Source organism: Micromys minutus, assembly GCF_963924665.1.
Source record: "Micromys minutus genome assembly, chromosome: 23".
Taxonomy (NCBI): Eukaryota; Metazoa; Chordata; class Mammalia; order Rodentia; family Muridae; genus Micromys; species Micromys minutus.
This window is the reverse complement of record NC_137958.1, coordinates 13,815,262-13,830,493: the sequence shown is the minus strand read 5'-3', so window position 1 is coordinate 13,830,493 and position 15,232 is coordinate 13,815,262. Positions and strand designations below refer to the sequence as shown.

The window sequence follows — 15,232 nt, the reverse complement described above, 5'->3', positions numbered from 1 at the left end:
TTTTTGGTTTTGTTTTTTTAAAAAAGGTAATATAAAAAGCTCAAATCCCTCCATGGCTTGACCCCCTTCACAAATATGGGATGATTACATGTCTGCCTTTTTAACAAGAATGTATCGGTTAAATGCATGACAAGAATATCTCAAAGACAAACGAAAATTTCACAAATGTCTGTGGGGCTGGAGAGATGGCTTACTGCCACATTTCACAGCCTGAAATCAACTCCTGGGATCCTAAACTGCAGTTTATGCTGCCATAATGATCCAACTGTACATTTAATAAAAAGAAAAGTCAGGGAGTTAGGAATACAACATAAAGTCGGGACAAAAACAACAGATGCTGGAATGAAAGAATAAAAAACCAGTAACAGAAATCAGTGAAGAAAGCGGCAATGCTCCTAACTACACTACCCATGTGGACACTACAAAATTACCAAAAGTCTTCCACTCACATCTGTGAAGCACACAATGGAAACACTTACTGGACTAGACTCTGGTACCTGCAGATAAATCACCCAGAATTAACAGAATCTCCTTATTCTGGCTTTTAAACATGCTTGGGTCCAAAGTGAGAACCCAAAGCTCAGTAAGAACTCACAGCTTCCCACAATGTTTTATCTATAACTACTGCCTCTCTTTACCAAAGGAATCAGTGCTTGTATGTCAGGTGACTTCAGTGAGGAGGACTGTAGGAAGAGGTTTAATCATGTGACATTGTTCACTGTGAATAATAATGATATCAGACCTAAAGGTGTGGCCTGAGGAACTCACACCTTTGCAGCCTCTAACCTTTGAGTGAGTAGTAATTTCCATGGTTGTTTTTAACTAAATCCTAACTCTTTTGACTCAATTTTTTTTAAACTAAAAAAAAATAAAAATAAAAAACAGAATCATAAGTTTTCAACACAGTTATTAGAAATATCCTCTTAGGCTTAGTATGTAAAATCACTTGCTGCCAAGTTTGAGGACCTGAGTTCTAGCCCTGTAACCTACATGCTGGAAAAAGAGATGTGGCTCCCACAAATAGTTCTCTGACCCACACAAATAAGTGTTAGTGCATATATGCTCCCCCTACAAATAAACATATACATTTTAATTTTTTTAAATATCCCACTATAATCTTGGTAGTATAGGAAGGTAATGAAAGTATTCAGATACAGTATAACTGTGGAAATAATTCTAAGCTGTGTAATAAATATTAATTTTATATCCTGTAACTTCTATGATTTAGCTACTGTTTATTTAATCAGTCATCACCAGGATTGCACCATTACAAAAGGTATTACTAGAGAAAAATAAAGTTGGCTGAACAGAGTGCAAATAAAACTTTAAAAGGGTCCTGCAGTCCTTGGTATGGAGAATATGACTTTTCCCTGGCGCATCATCAGGTAAAGTCATCTGTCAAGCCCAATAACCTGAGTTTCATTTCCCTAACGCATAGTAAAAGAAGAAAATCAACTCCTTAAAGTTGTCCTCTGACCTACACACATGCACACACACCTACATGCAAGCCTACATTAACACAAAATAAAACTTGGAGGGGGGACAAACTCTAATCAATGCATAATAACATTTCATTAACTACGGACAAGTTTAATAACCAATAAAAGTCTTCTCACGATCATTCAAAACCATATGCCTGAACACACTCAGGATTACTGATAGGAAAGCAGACTCTACTAGCATACAGGGTAAAAAACTGCACATCTCTTGTGCTGTTTAAGACTTAATGTCAATATAAAGGTTGTATATGTCATTTATCTAGGAACTGAGTGGCCAAAGGCAGGGTAGAAACCCTGAGTCAGGATTAAAAAATTTGACAACAAATATTCACAAATATCCAAAAAAGAATCAAATAAACACATCAGGGAGGGATATGATGAACACATCTGTGAGTAAAACAGACCCCGATGTGCACAGAACAAAGACGGGGATTGGTGGTTTGCATACTGGGACTCCTCACACTACAAAACAAAAGCTTACAAAAAGACAACTGGAAATTATAACCCAAAACCAGGAGATGAAAATGTAAAAAGTCTGGAACTCAGCAGCAAAAACTGTGCATTTGTGTTACATTGCCTATTTGATCATCTATAGGAAAACAAAGTAACCAATAAAAAAAAAACAAGAACAAAATATAATGGACAAATACATATTCAAATGAGGAGGAGACTCAAAGTCAAGTAAAGAGTCTTAGAAACCAGAAAGGTAGGTATTTGATGGCAGGGTGTGAATTTTATGTGCAAATTCCACTGTTGACACTGGAGCATTAAGCCCCTCCCATCAAATACCTTACAATATGCTGTTGCTTCACACTTAAGATATATACACTGGTTAATCTTGATTTACTCCTTTCCCCCTCCATGTCCCTCCCCCTTACTTTTCCTGGACAATTCATTGCTATAGCAAATTGAATGAAGCAGAGTCATGGGACCTAAAACCAGAATGCCAGATCCAGTGGTGAGCCAGACGTGAGGGGGAGGGGCTCAGGCATGGGCTATCCATGGGATGTGAAAGGAGACCCAGTACTGAGGGATGTCAGCTGTCAGCCTGAACAGGGAAATAAAGTGACCGTGAGCTGGCAGGCGTGGAGGGCACATAAGGGTGAGAAGGAAAAAGAGACGCAGCAATCAGCCCTGCCAAAGAAGTATCTGCACAGAGTGGAAAATGGCCAGAAGGGAGACTCACCGAACACAAGACACAAACACACAGTCCCTGCAATCCTTCTGATTGCACACAAATCTATCTTGAGAATTATTAAAGAAATAATTGTAGTTTTAGAGGCCTGAAGACACAGCTTAGTTGGTATGCACCAGGCCTTGTGGGTTCAATCCCCAGTAAAACACACTCTCCCTCCCTCCCTCCCTCTCTAAGTTACTTAGTAAAGTGAAGAGTATTTTAATGTATTACATAAAATTAGGAATATTTAATCCTAAATTAGTCTGGAAAAGATGATGATATTAACAGTAGGGCCATTTATGATTTGGGGTTTGATGGGTTTTTATTTGTTTGCTTGCTTTTGTTTTGCTTGGTTTTTTTGCTGGGTCTGGAACTCACTATGTAGACAAGGCTAGCCTTGAATTCATAGAAGCCCACCTGCCTCTGTTTCTCCAATTCTTGGATTTCACCACCATGCATGCCCAACAGAAATTGATTTCAATTTCTATGTCCTGCATTTTCCATTTTCCTATTACAGATATGTATTACTTTTCTAACTGTGACAAAATATTTAGGAAAATCAAGAAAAGACAACAGTTCACATCCTCAAGAACCAACAGAGTGCTGTTAGGACTAAGCAAAGTGGTTTTTAATACGATCTCATATAAAAACTGAGAAGGAACCATGCTGTGGACAAAACAGCCACAAATGCTTGCTAATAGTCTCAGTTGGAAAACACATTAGTTTTGGTCTCTGTTTTCTGAAGAAACATTTAGCTAAACAACTTAACAAAACTGCCAAAAACGTAAATCCCACAAAAGGACATAGACATGCAGCACACATAGAACATTTCAAAAAGGAAAAAAGACAAAGAACCAACAACTAACACATGCCACTGCACACGAAAATCCCAGTGTTCCAGGTAAGACTCTTGCAGCAGAAGGACTCAGCTGGCTCCCACAGGACCAGATGGGAGCAGAGGGAAGAGAGCCTGACAGAAGACGTGAGGGAACCGGGAGAGCGCCAAGTGCTCATGAAGCCAAGAAGACCTTAACTCCCTAACAACAAACAATGGTTGCCACCTAAGAGGCAAAAATAGCTATGAATGTCCTTCCTCGGTCCACTCTCAAAGCGGTGACACACGTTACACTGTGTCATTTCAAGTCCCATATTCACTCTCCAATGAAAAGCCAACAACTTTACTATGTAAGGCCTTGATGAATTAAGTCTTCAAAGCATGTACCTACTTAATTCCGTACCTGCCTCTTGTACACTTAGAAAAACTCAGATCACTAAAGCAAAAAGGCCTGAAATTCTGCTATACTCTGAAGTGACTCCCACACTCCAGGTCCATGCTATTTGACCCAGCATACCCCCCACCAACAAAGACCCAAGACCAGACAGCTAACTCCACCTGAGCCAAGCAGGTTGTCGTTTCCTAAAAATAATCAAAGAGAAGTAGAAAGAAACACGAGAGCTCAGAAGAGATGTTTGTATACACTGCTGTGAAGAGTGGAACTAGGCCAGGCCAGCCTTTCCTTCTGAAGTCTAGGCTGTCAGCGGTTGGCACTTCACATGTGCTGGAGAAGCAGAGACTGGGTACAGCAGTGTTGTTTCCTGGCCCAACTTTAAAGAGAGCACTGCTGGTAATGGAAACCGACACCATCCTGCATAATTTACAAGGACTGCTTACTTTCCAGCTTGCTAGGACACAGAGTATGTTCTCAGTGGGTTTATTAAAGTACTGTCCGATTAATAATTTTTCCTATGAAGTCATCTGAGCAAAAATAATTTAAGGTCTACTTTTCTATTAAAACTAACCTTGGATCATAAATTGTAAAAACTCTACTAGTTAGAACAGAAAAGATTTAGTATTCTACTAACAATAAACAAGTACTTTGATAATATATCTTTATTATTAAACAAGGAGTCAAAATTTAAGATGTAAATTCTAACAAATCTACCTTATTAATTCTTAAAGTTTTAAAAGCCAAATCAACATCACTTAATTGCTAATTGTTTAGATTTTTGAAAAGAATGTTATTTCAATTATCAGAGTAGAAATTATTTGTAAAATTGTTTAAACTATTAAAATAGTTTTCAAAAGCTATATATTACTTAAAAATAAAGTTTGGTCTTAAAAACAGATGACTTTCATTAGTTCTAAGTAAATTACAGTAAAAACCAAATACAGACTTTACTTAATCTTTGTTTTATCACCAAATAGTGTCGCTCATATTTTTTATAACAAATGCATGAGGAGAATCTCCAAAACCCATAAATTTTATTACCCCACCTAGTATAAGAAAAAGCATTCATAAACATTATTGAAACATGCACCACAATGCTCTATTTATAATAGCCAGAAGCTAGAAAGAACCCAGATGTCCTTCAGTAGATGAATGGATACAAAAATTGTGGTAATTTACACAATGGAGTACTACTCAGCTATCAGAAACAATGGCCTAATGAAATTCTCAAGAAAATGGATGCATCTAGAGAATATCATCCTGAGTGAGATAACCCAGTCACAAAAGAACAGACATAACATGCAGTCACTGATAATGGGATACTAACCCCAGAAAGCCCTGAACACCCCAGAAACAACCCACAGATTGTGTGAAGATCAAGAAAAAAAAAGAATATATCTTAATTAAAATAGAACTGTATCACATCCCCCCTTTTTTCCTAAAGCCCCTCCCAGTTTCTCTCCTATCTCCTCAAATTAATAACCTCTTTTCCTATATTATAGTTACATATATACATATATGTATGTATAGGTACCCACAAATACTTAATTACAACCTTATAAAAATGTGTTTGTATACTTTTATGCAAAAATGCTTAAAAATCTGTACATTTATCTTTGTTTTTTAAAATTAAGCTAAAAAAGTAAAATAAAATAAAATGGAAATGAAAAAAAAACTCTCTAAGCTTGTACATAGTTAAAAACATTAATCCAAATAGCCTATCAGTAATTAACAACACTTTAGTCACAAAACAGCCACGTACCACTGACATGTGTTCAACAAACTTCTGCATTATGACCACATATGTCATCTATGAGCTACACTGAGCTTCCTATGAGGTATTATACTGAGACCAAAACATCCTTGTCACCTAGTGACCTTAGAGTCATCATAGAACAACACGTATCTCTCTGGGGTTGTGGTGAAACTGACTCACACACACCTAAGGCACCACATCTGTGTGAAAGAAAAGGACATGAAACACTGGCTAGACAGCACCTACTGCCTGAGAAGTCACAATGAGTGCTACTATGTTTACTGAGTATTGTTTCACCTCTACTGCAACAGTGAGTGCATCAGGTTACCCAGGAGAAGCCTTGCCCATCTCACATTAGCACTCCAGCTACACTGAGAGGCCATAGTGAATGACCTACATCATCTGGTTCATAGAGGAACACTCAGATAGTAACAGAACAACACATTTCTGAGAAAGTAGCCTTGCTGCTAAGCAACAATGACAGTATGTTTCATTTAAAGGTACTGTTGGGCTTGCTAACCTGAGCTCCATCCCTGGAACTGACTGAAGAAGGCAGGCCTGCGCCTCTCACAAAAGCTGCCCTCCATGGCATACACACACCTGCACTTATGCATACTCATAGGAAGAGATGAGAATAAAATTAGCAAACACTTAAGCCAACCGCATTAAAAAAGAATAACTATTGATACTGTTTAAGCATCTGCAACTTCTTGATAGCAGTCCAAGTAGGGAATAAGCCACAAAGCACAAATTTAATTCCACTTAAAAAAAAGATTTATTTATGTAATATATAGGAGTACTCTAGCTGCATGTAGATCTGCATGCTGAAAGAGGGCATCAGATCCTATTACAGATGGTTATAAGCCACCATGTGGTTGCTGGGAATTAAACTCAGGACCTCTGAAAGAGCAGCCAGAACTTTTAACCACAGAGCCATCTCTCCAGCCCAATGCCACTTTTGACAACCTTAGCCAAGTAAGCCAAAAGTAGAAATGTGCACCTTTGATTGTAGAGTCACTTTGTAACTAGGTTACAGATGCTACAGCTCAGAGCAACTAGGTTTGAGTTCTCACTAACTCTGTATCCCCATGACTGGACACTGCTAGGCTTCTCAGAACCTTACTTTCCTGGTTATAAAATCAGCATCGGGGCAGTAAGTCCTTCCACAGCATTCTTGTGATGACTAAGTGTGTGGCATACTTGAGCAGGATGGAGCGCACAGGTACGTGTTCAGTAAGTGCTGCCAGCTACTGAGTCAACAACAGGCACAGGCGGCACTAGCTGGGACAAAAACAATTTTAACCTCATACTGATCCAAAACCTCAGACAGCGCTATTCTGGTGAAGTCCAGCTGCACAGAATCTCGGCAGAAGCAGAAGATGTTACATCCAACTCCAAAGAGACCATGTTTTTTAGTGTTTTGTTTTCATTCCTGTTTGACATTTAAGTTATTGGAATTCAAAGTACAAGAAGGACCTGTCTCTCTATGGGATGAATTTCTAATTGTTCATACAAAAATAAAAAGTAATATATGTTATAGTTTTTGAAAGTGTGACAATTGATACAGTCATCATGTAATTATTTTTCCTTTGGTATGTCCCAGTAAAAGAACTACATATGTATATTAAAGCTCTCAGATAATGTGCTAGAATTTTCTGTCCCCCACCACCAAACTCATCCTGTTCCTCCTTTAACGATTAGAGCACCAAGGGATGGGGGTGCACTGCCCAAGGGCCACAAACTTTCAAGCCAGAGTTTGGATTTCATTCATAAGTATGGCTGACCATCACGTGCCAAGACCTCCACTATATGTAATGGAGTAAAAACACATAGTTTTACTTCCAACACTGATCTAAACATTCAAGCAGGACTATTTTGACCAGTTTATCCAGAATCCCTCCAGTTGGACATGTGATATTTTACAAAAGACCAGATATAACTGAGTTGTCTCCCATATACATAACCTTTGGAGTTCAATTTAACAACTTTATATATGTAGTATTAAGTAAATACTACTATATGTAATATCTGTATAGCATAGCCAATTTCTCTACATTAACATCTATTTTCTCAACTGCAGAAAGCTATCATTTATTGGACATAATGCTTAACTATTTCAAGTCATTTGCAAAGTATAACCTACAAATATTTGTTACTAGGACAGTATGAAAATAATAATAATGTCCTTTTATGTACAGCAAAGAGGAAGTGGAACCACACAGTTCTGTGAATATAGAGGAGGAAGCCTCCTGAGAGTCCAAACATCCTGGAAACTATTCTGTTTTACTCTGTCTCCCTAAGATACCCAGAATATATATATATATTCATATATATAGCCCCCTGTATGTAGATATTTCATCTAAGTACTTATGTGATTTTATTTTTAAAAATTTGTCAGCAGGAGCTCTGCCAGAGTCAAACAGATACAGCTGAGCATGCTTGCAGCTAACCATCAGACCGAACAGGGGGACCCCAATGAAGGTGCTAAAGACAGGACTAATGGAGCTGAAAGGGTCTGCAACCTCATGGAAAGAACAACATCATCAACCAACCAAACCCTCCACAACTCCCAGGGACTAAAACACCAATCATTGAGCACACATGGAGAAACCCATGGCTCCAGTTGCATATGTAGCAGAGGATAGCAGTTTCTGGCATCAATGTGAGAAGAGGACTTTGGTCCAGTGAGGGCTCGTTTTCCCAGTGTAGGGGAATGCCAAAGCACTGAGGTAGAGAGTGCACCTTCATGGAGACAAGTGGGGGGAATGGGAGGTGGGGAAGGGGACAACATTTGAAATGTAAATACAGAGAGTATATAATTTTAAAAAAATGTCATAAATAGAACCACTTTTTATGAAGCTGTTTAAATTAAATACACAACTTTTATGTTGTAGTTTAGATGTATGCCTCAGAGTTTCCTATGTTGGAAACTTAGTCCCTAGTGTAGCAACCAAGCATTGGAACCTTGGAGAAGCGGGGCCTAGTGGGTGGTAATGAGATCATGACGTCTTCAAGAGGGACTAACTTCGTTTGTCTCGTCTCGCTGGACTGTGGGCAGTCCCCAGGAGAGCAGAGTGTTACAAATAACAAGGCTGGCTGCTGAAACTCTGACTTCTTGTCTTGCGGAAGTCCTCCTTCTTCCCAGCCCTCCTACAATGAGCCCATCAGGCAGGCTGTGGCGTAGCTGGCCAGACATCCTTACCAGAAACGAGTGTTGCCGATGCCGTGTTCTTGCCTTTACAGAACTGCGCATTCAATAAGCGTCTTCTCATCATACCTTGTTCAGTCTTGGGTATTTTTGTGTAGAAAATAAAACACTTAGATGCCATAAAACATATTTACTTATTTATTTAAAGTAAATAAACTTTTAATAAAGTTTATTTACTTTATTAAAAGTTTATAAAATAAAGTAAGTAAGAGCACAGCTCTTAGTGAGTTTGCACACCTGGGGGTACAGCCATCCCCACATTCTGGTTCCGAGCACTTTCATGACCATAAAAAGAACCCCATTTTCACTTTTAATCACTACTTACTCGTACCCGGCACAGACCGTGGGTTATTTCCGGTCTATAAACTTACATACGTCCTATAAGATACAGAACTGCACAGCAGTGTCTTACACGAATGCCTGAGCCTCACTCTCTTCCTGTGTGCTGGCATGACAAAGTGCTACTCCCCAAGAGCTGTCACCTCTAAAACTAATATCAGTAGTTTTCAGGAGAACACATAGCAAGCTACTTGTTTAGATAAAAAATTAAGTAAATACACCATCTACTTTAGATACATACACCTTAAAAGCTGAGATGTTTGTCTCAGATTCCTAAGAATAACTGCTACTGTTTTGTATTCACAATTCTAAGTTCATATCCAATTTTATGACTTTTCCATGTAAACGACCACATGCTGTCCCGGAAGGTATTTCATGTAGGGTGGAGGGAAAAGGACGCATCTTCTAACATAACTGTGTATTCATAAGATCTTACTTCACCAGAAGCTCTGGGCCTGACAGCACTATCTCCCCAAGTATAATGGGCTTTACAGTTCCTGCAACCCTGTGTGTTCTCTGAACAGGAGTTCGTCAATACAGCAGAGTGAAAAGATCACATGTGCACAAGACTAGACGGATGTATTTGCTTATTCAAGCTGTAAATTAAATATTCACTTCAGATCACATTCTAACACCCAGTTAGAGACAGGATTAGGATTAAATATTCACTTCAGGTCACCTTCTAACACCCAGTCAGAGATAGGATTAGGATTAAAGAAAACAAACGGAAATCAAACGTTAGGCCAATTGATATCAGATAATTTTTTACAGTGACTAACCACAAAGAAAAAGCTGTAAGATTTCCTCTCACCCCAAGCCGCATCCACAATACTTCCTGTGTATACCCCAGCTGAGATTTCAGTTCACAGGACAGTCAGAACCTTTAGGAAGCTATTGTATAAATCATACCAGTCTTAAGAGTCTCAGCCAGAGCTTCTAAAGCTACAGGCAATTCAAACTAAAGTCCAAAGTAATCAATCAAAAGAAATACCTACAGATCAATGTGACAAAGGTACTGTTTTACTGATACTGAGAATGGCTACAATAGAAAGGGAGACAAGCTGTATGGAGAAGCTGCTCATGGTGGCTCACACATTCATTCTAGCACTGGAGAAGCAGACATAGGTAGATTTTTGAGTTTAAGACTAGCCTGATCCAATCAATAAATATCAGGGCTAGGGATACACACTGAAATTTGATGGAAGAGGGTGGTTCTAAGGGGAGGAGGGGAGGGGAGGGGGAGGGGAGGGGAGAGGGGAGAGGAGAGAAGAGGAGAGGAAGGAAATCCATGCACACGTAAAATGAGGCAGTAACTCTGAAAAAGTTTGCAACTATGAACAAGTAATTTCACTTCTGGTAATCTACACAAGAGAAATGAAAACATGACTATGCAAAGGTCTGAGCATAAATTAACATGTCAACCTAATTCATAACTGTCAGAAAAAGACAATCCAAATGCTAACTGTAAAATCTTAAGTAAAATGTACATCAATTCTACTTTGATAAAGTATGATTCAAAATTCAACAGATCACAATTTACCGATGCCATAACTTGTTTGTTTACTCTGTCTCCAATGTATTTTGAGGAAAAGAATTCTCTGTACTTAGGAATAAAAGTAATTTTAAACTAAACTTACATGTGTCCAACTTAAGATAATAGTTCATAGAAAAATTAAATCAGAAAACCCATATTCACCTTTAAAGTGTGTTTTAAATATATTATGTGGTTTTAAAGCAAAGGAACAAAGCACCCAATAAAATGAGAGGACTTCAGATTCCTGGCTTAAGACTTGGGTCTATCCAGCACTGACAAACTCTCTAACTTCAATCTGTTACTTCAACTGTAAAAACATGTCTTTAATTCTCCTGATGTAATCGTATCACCAGTGCTTGCTGCCTCCAGTGGCTGAGCTAAGCCTGGTCCCACAATTTAGTCTAGGCCTAGAAAGTTTTCAGCCTCTGAGACTTGCAGCTGAATAAACTCACCCTTTCTAGTTCTTTCTGAGCTCTGGCTGGCTAACTGAACTCAGCATGGCTCAAGCTCCACTCCAAGCTGACTGATTCAATCTGGCTTCTCTTGGACTCTGAATTTTTGGCCTCAAACTAACTCTGGCAAGCTATTCTAATCTTCTTAGCTTCTCATTCTCTGGTCCATTCTGTCTTTGCCTGTGTCTAGTCTGTTCTCTCTTCAACCTGTCTTTGTACAACAAAACTGCCTTTCTTCTATTCTCTGCACTGCTCTTAAAAAGACTCTTTTTTCCTCTCCTTGAGAGCTGGGCATGTAGTATTCTGTCAGATTTTTCTGATTTGCTATTTTTTTGGCCACTCAACTAGACATCATTTTCAAACCTAGGTGCTTCCTTCTACAAACTAACTTTATCTTCACTGTTTGGGGTTAAAGATGTGTGCTAACAGCATGTCTATATCCAGCTAGAAGGATTAAGGGTGTGTGCTAGGTTGAGCCACACTACAACTAGAAACAGCTTTTTTCAGTAAATAACAGGATCTTGGGATTTACTCACAGTGTGAACAAATGTCCTGCAACATTTCCTCCTTTCTGTCTATTCTAAAAATTTTACTGTTTACTTCACAACAGAAACTTAACAGTTGGAATGTCCTTATGAAGATCACTGATGTGGTGGTCCTTCATAACTGCAGACCCATCATCATTGTAGAATAAGCAGAGAATATAAATGTGTATTTTCATGCTTTTTGTATTAATCATAGAATATACTGATTTTTCCAAAATAAGACATCGAGTAAGTCATGTGTAAGTAATTAAAAAACCCAAGCACCTTTTGTGTGTGTGTGTATGTATTTATGTGTATAAGGAAAGCTTCTCCACATTTGAAATGCTGTGACTATCAACATACTTTGGTTATTTAAATAGCTTTATAATTTTTGAAGAATACTTAACATACTATTTCTACTCAGTCATCAGCAATTTAAAACAAATAAAAGAGGCCATGAAGCATAACTGAATTAACCAAAATTTGTTTGGCTTCCTTCTAATTACTTACATTGGGTAAAATTAAAATAGTGAAAGGCTGAGGATGCTTTAGTTCAGATCATGAAAAATAGAAGACTACGTAACCCAGACCAAAAGTCTGCTGTTGCTCTACAATTTCTACTGAGGAATTCTACCAGTGGGTCTATAGAATTATGAAATATTGCTCTCACGGGCTTCAAGAAAAAGGACAGACGAAGTAAAATACTCACCTACAGTAACTGGCAGACTTGTAATGAGCCATTTACCTAGAGAAAACTGTGCCTAAAGACCTAGTCTTCGTCAAATATAATCAGGTAAAAAAAAATACACGAAAATAAATCAGGAAACAACTTTTCTATCTACGTTGGACAATCAGCCACACTGCATTATCTGCACTGTTAAATCCTATGCTCACAGAACTAACTTAGCCTTGTCTCACTCCATAGTCAGACTAATTTGACCTCATTAGTAGAATGCTTTCTACGGTCAGACAGAACACACTTCGGAAATATTACAACAGAATGAAGTGCTATGTCTGATAATAAATAGATTAGCTTGAGTGATAATACTGCGATGATAACCCTAATGTCGCTGTACCACAGACGTAGCAGAGTGATGGATGTTTATACCTAGAATGGCAAAAACCAATCAAAATAGAGATCTCTCTGAAGCTATACACAAGTAAGATAATTCTTACTTAAAATAGTTTCATCAAGTCTAATATAGTCTAGTCGCAGCGGGGTCAAACAAAAGAGACTCAGAAGCTGTGGGGCGCCGCCTGCACATTCTCCATTACAAGATGGCGCTGACATCCGGCTGGAGTTGGCAGTAAACAAGTCATGTGCGCACGTGCTGGGTAACTTTCCACTCCTTGAGCTCTGCCTCTCCTGTGGCGTCATATGGCCTGATGAGTTTCAACCAATCAGGGGGCTCCACGTCCAAGGCAAGGACTGATTCCTATATAAGGGGACAGGCTAGATAGATAGTTCGTGGTCTTCGCTTCTACTTGATGTATGCTTATGCTCTGCCTCTCGAGAGCATTAAAGTTTACCGCAGAAGAATCCTATTTCGTGTGCCGCGTCGTTCTTGCAGGCGAGACGGTTGTGCGGGACATCTGGTGCCGAAACCTGGGAACTCGACCACTCCATCGTCTGCACCACAGAAGACCCCCTGTCTCCGGGCAGGGAGGATCCAGAACTGCGGGGAGATAAGTTCGGCAAGGTATGTCTGACCCTGGATCTTTCTTTAAATTTGGTTTAAATCTTCCGCGGCCGTGGGAAGGGTCCATAGGGGCTCTGGTCTTTGTCAGTGCAGTTTTTATTCTCTTCCTCTTAATTTCCTCTTGTGTCCAACGGGGCTGGTGTTAATTTTGTGCTTAAGTCGGACGTAGATAAGCAGAGGCACCCCTGTGTTCCATAAGTCTTTGTAGATAAAAAAAGCGGAACGCGCTGAGACTCGCCTTTCAGTTTCACTTTGTGCCGCCACGCAAATAAGCCGCGGGCATTACATCGCTGTGATGGGCTCTTTACACTCGACCGTTACAGCCCTTCAGTCAATTCTTAAGCAGAGAGATCTAGAATTGCCCACCCGCATCTTGCAGCGTTTCATAAAAGAGGTAGAGCGTGCTGCCCCTTGGTTTGTGGTCTCTGGGTCTCTCTCACCAGCCTCATGGAAAAAATTGGGTAGAGATTTAGACTGTGCGCAGACTGCCGGAGACCTCGGGCCCGGGACCATGGCCATTTGGACGATGGTACAAAATTGTTTAAAAGATGAGAGTTGTAGGCCCGCTGTCGCTGCCGGGCAAGAGGTATTGAGTGAAGTCCAGGATAGACTATCAGAAGCCGAACAGAGTGAGAGAATGGGCGCGCGCAGGAAAAGATATTTCCCCCCTAAGGAAAAAGGACCTCCAGGTACGCTGTACAGCGGGAGAGTAGTTACCCACAAACCCTCAGATTTTTATTCCCTTATGCCCTCTAATATTAAGAAAAGGGGAGTCAGCTTGTACCCTGTAGAAGACTTTGAGGCTCTTAACATTGATAGCCTCGAGACTTCAGATGATGATGAGCGAGAAGGCTTAGACCCAGAAGAAGAAGCAGAGCTAGATGAAGAAGCAGCTAGATATGAGGAAAAAAAAATACTATCCTGATGAGCAGTGCAGACCCATGCGCTTGTCCCCAACTGTTCCGACAGCGCCTCCTTTACCAGTGGCCCCCCCTCCTTATGCAGCACGCACGCCTGTAAAACCCTTCTCGTTCCTCCCGGAAAGGGTGAGAAGGCAGATGCGTCTTGCTTTCCCTGTGTTTGAGACAGCTGAGGGTGGCCACATTCATGCCCCCGTAGAATATAATCAAATAAAAGAATTGGCAGAGTCAGTCAGAAAATACGGGGTAACCGCCAACTTTACTATCGCTTAGCTTGACAGATTGGCTATCTCTGCCTTAACTCCCTCTGATTGGCAGACAATTGCCAAGGCTGCTCTACCGAGCATGGGACAGTATATGGAGTGGAAGGCACTTTGGTATGAGGCTGCCCAAACCCAAGCAAGAGCCAATGCTACGGCCCTGACTCCTGAACAACAAGAACGGACATTTGATCTGCTGACTGGCCAAGGTCGCTATGCAGCAGATCAGACAGCTTATCATTGGGGTGCCTACGCCCAAGTATCAAGCACAGCCATTAAGGCCTGGAAGGCACTTTCAAAAAAGGGAGGGGCCGATAGTCAGCTTACAAAAATCATTCAGGGACCTCAAGAGCCTTTTTCAGATTTTGCAGCCCGCGTGACCGAGGCGGCAGGTCGGATCTTCGGGGATCCCAAGCAGGCTGCCTCTCTTATTGAACAGCTTATTTTTGAACAGGCCACCCAAGAATGTCGAGCCGCTATCGCCCCTAGAAAGGGCAAAGGTCTTCAAGATTGGCTTCGAGTCTGTAGAGAACTGGGAGGGCCACTCACTAATGCAGGTCTCGCGGCAGCCATTTTGCAGTCCCAGAGGGGCCCTCCACAAGCCCCTGATAGACAGATCTGTTTTAAAGAGGGA

General features: G+C 40.2%; 1 protein-coding gene across 1 annotated transcript in view; it reads right to left on the bottom strand.

Moving 5' to 3' along the window:
* PHTF2 (putative homeodomain transcription factor 2) overlaps positions 1-15,232 on the bottom strand; it is a 104,311-nt gene that overhangs the window by 47,901 nt on the left and 41,178 nt on the right. The gene's annotated exons all lie outside the window — the stretch shown is intronic.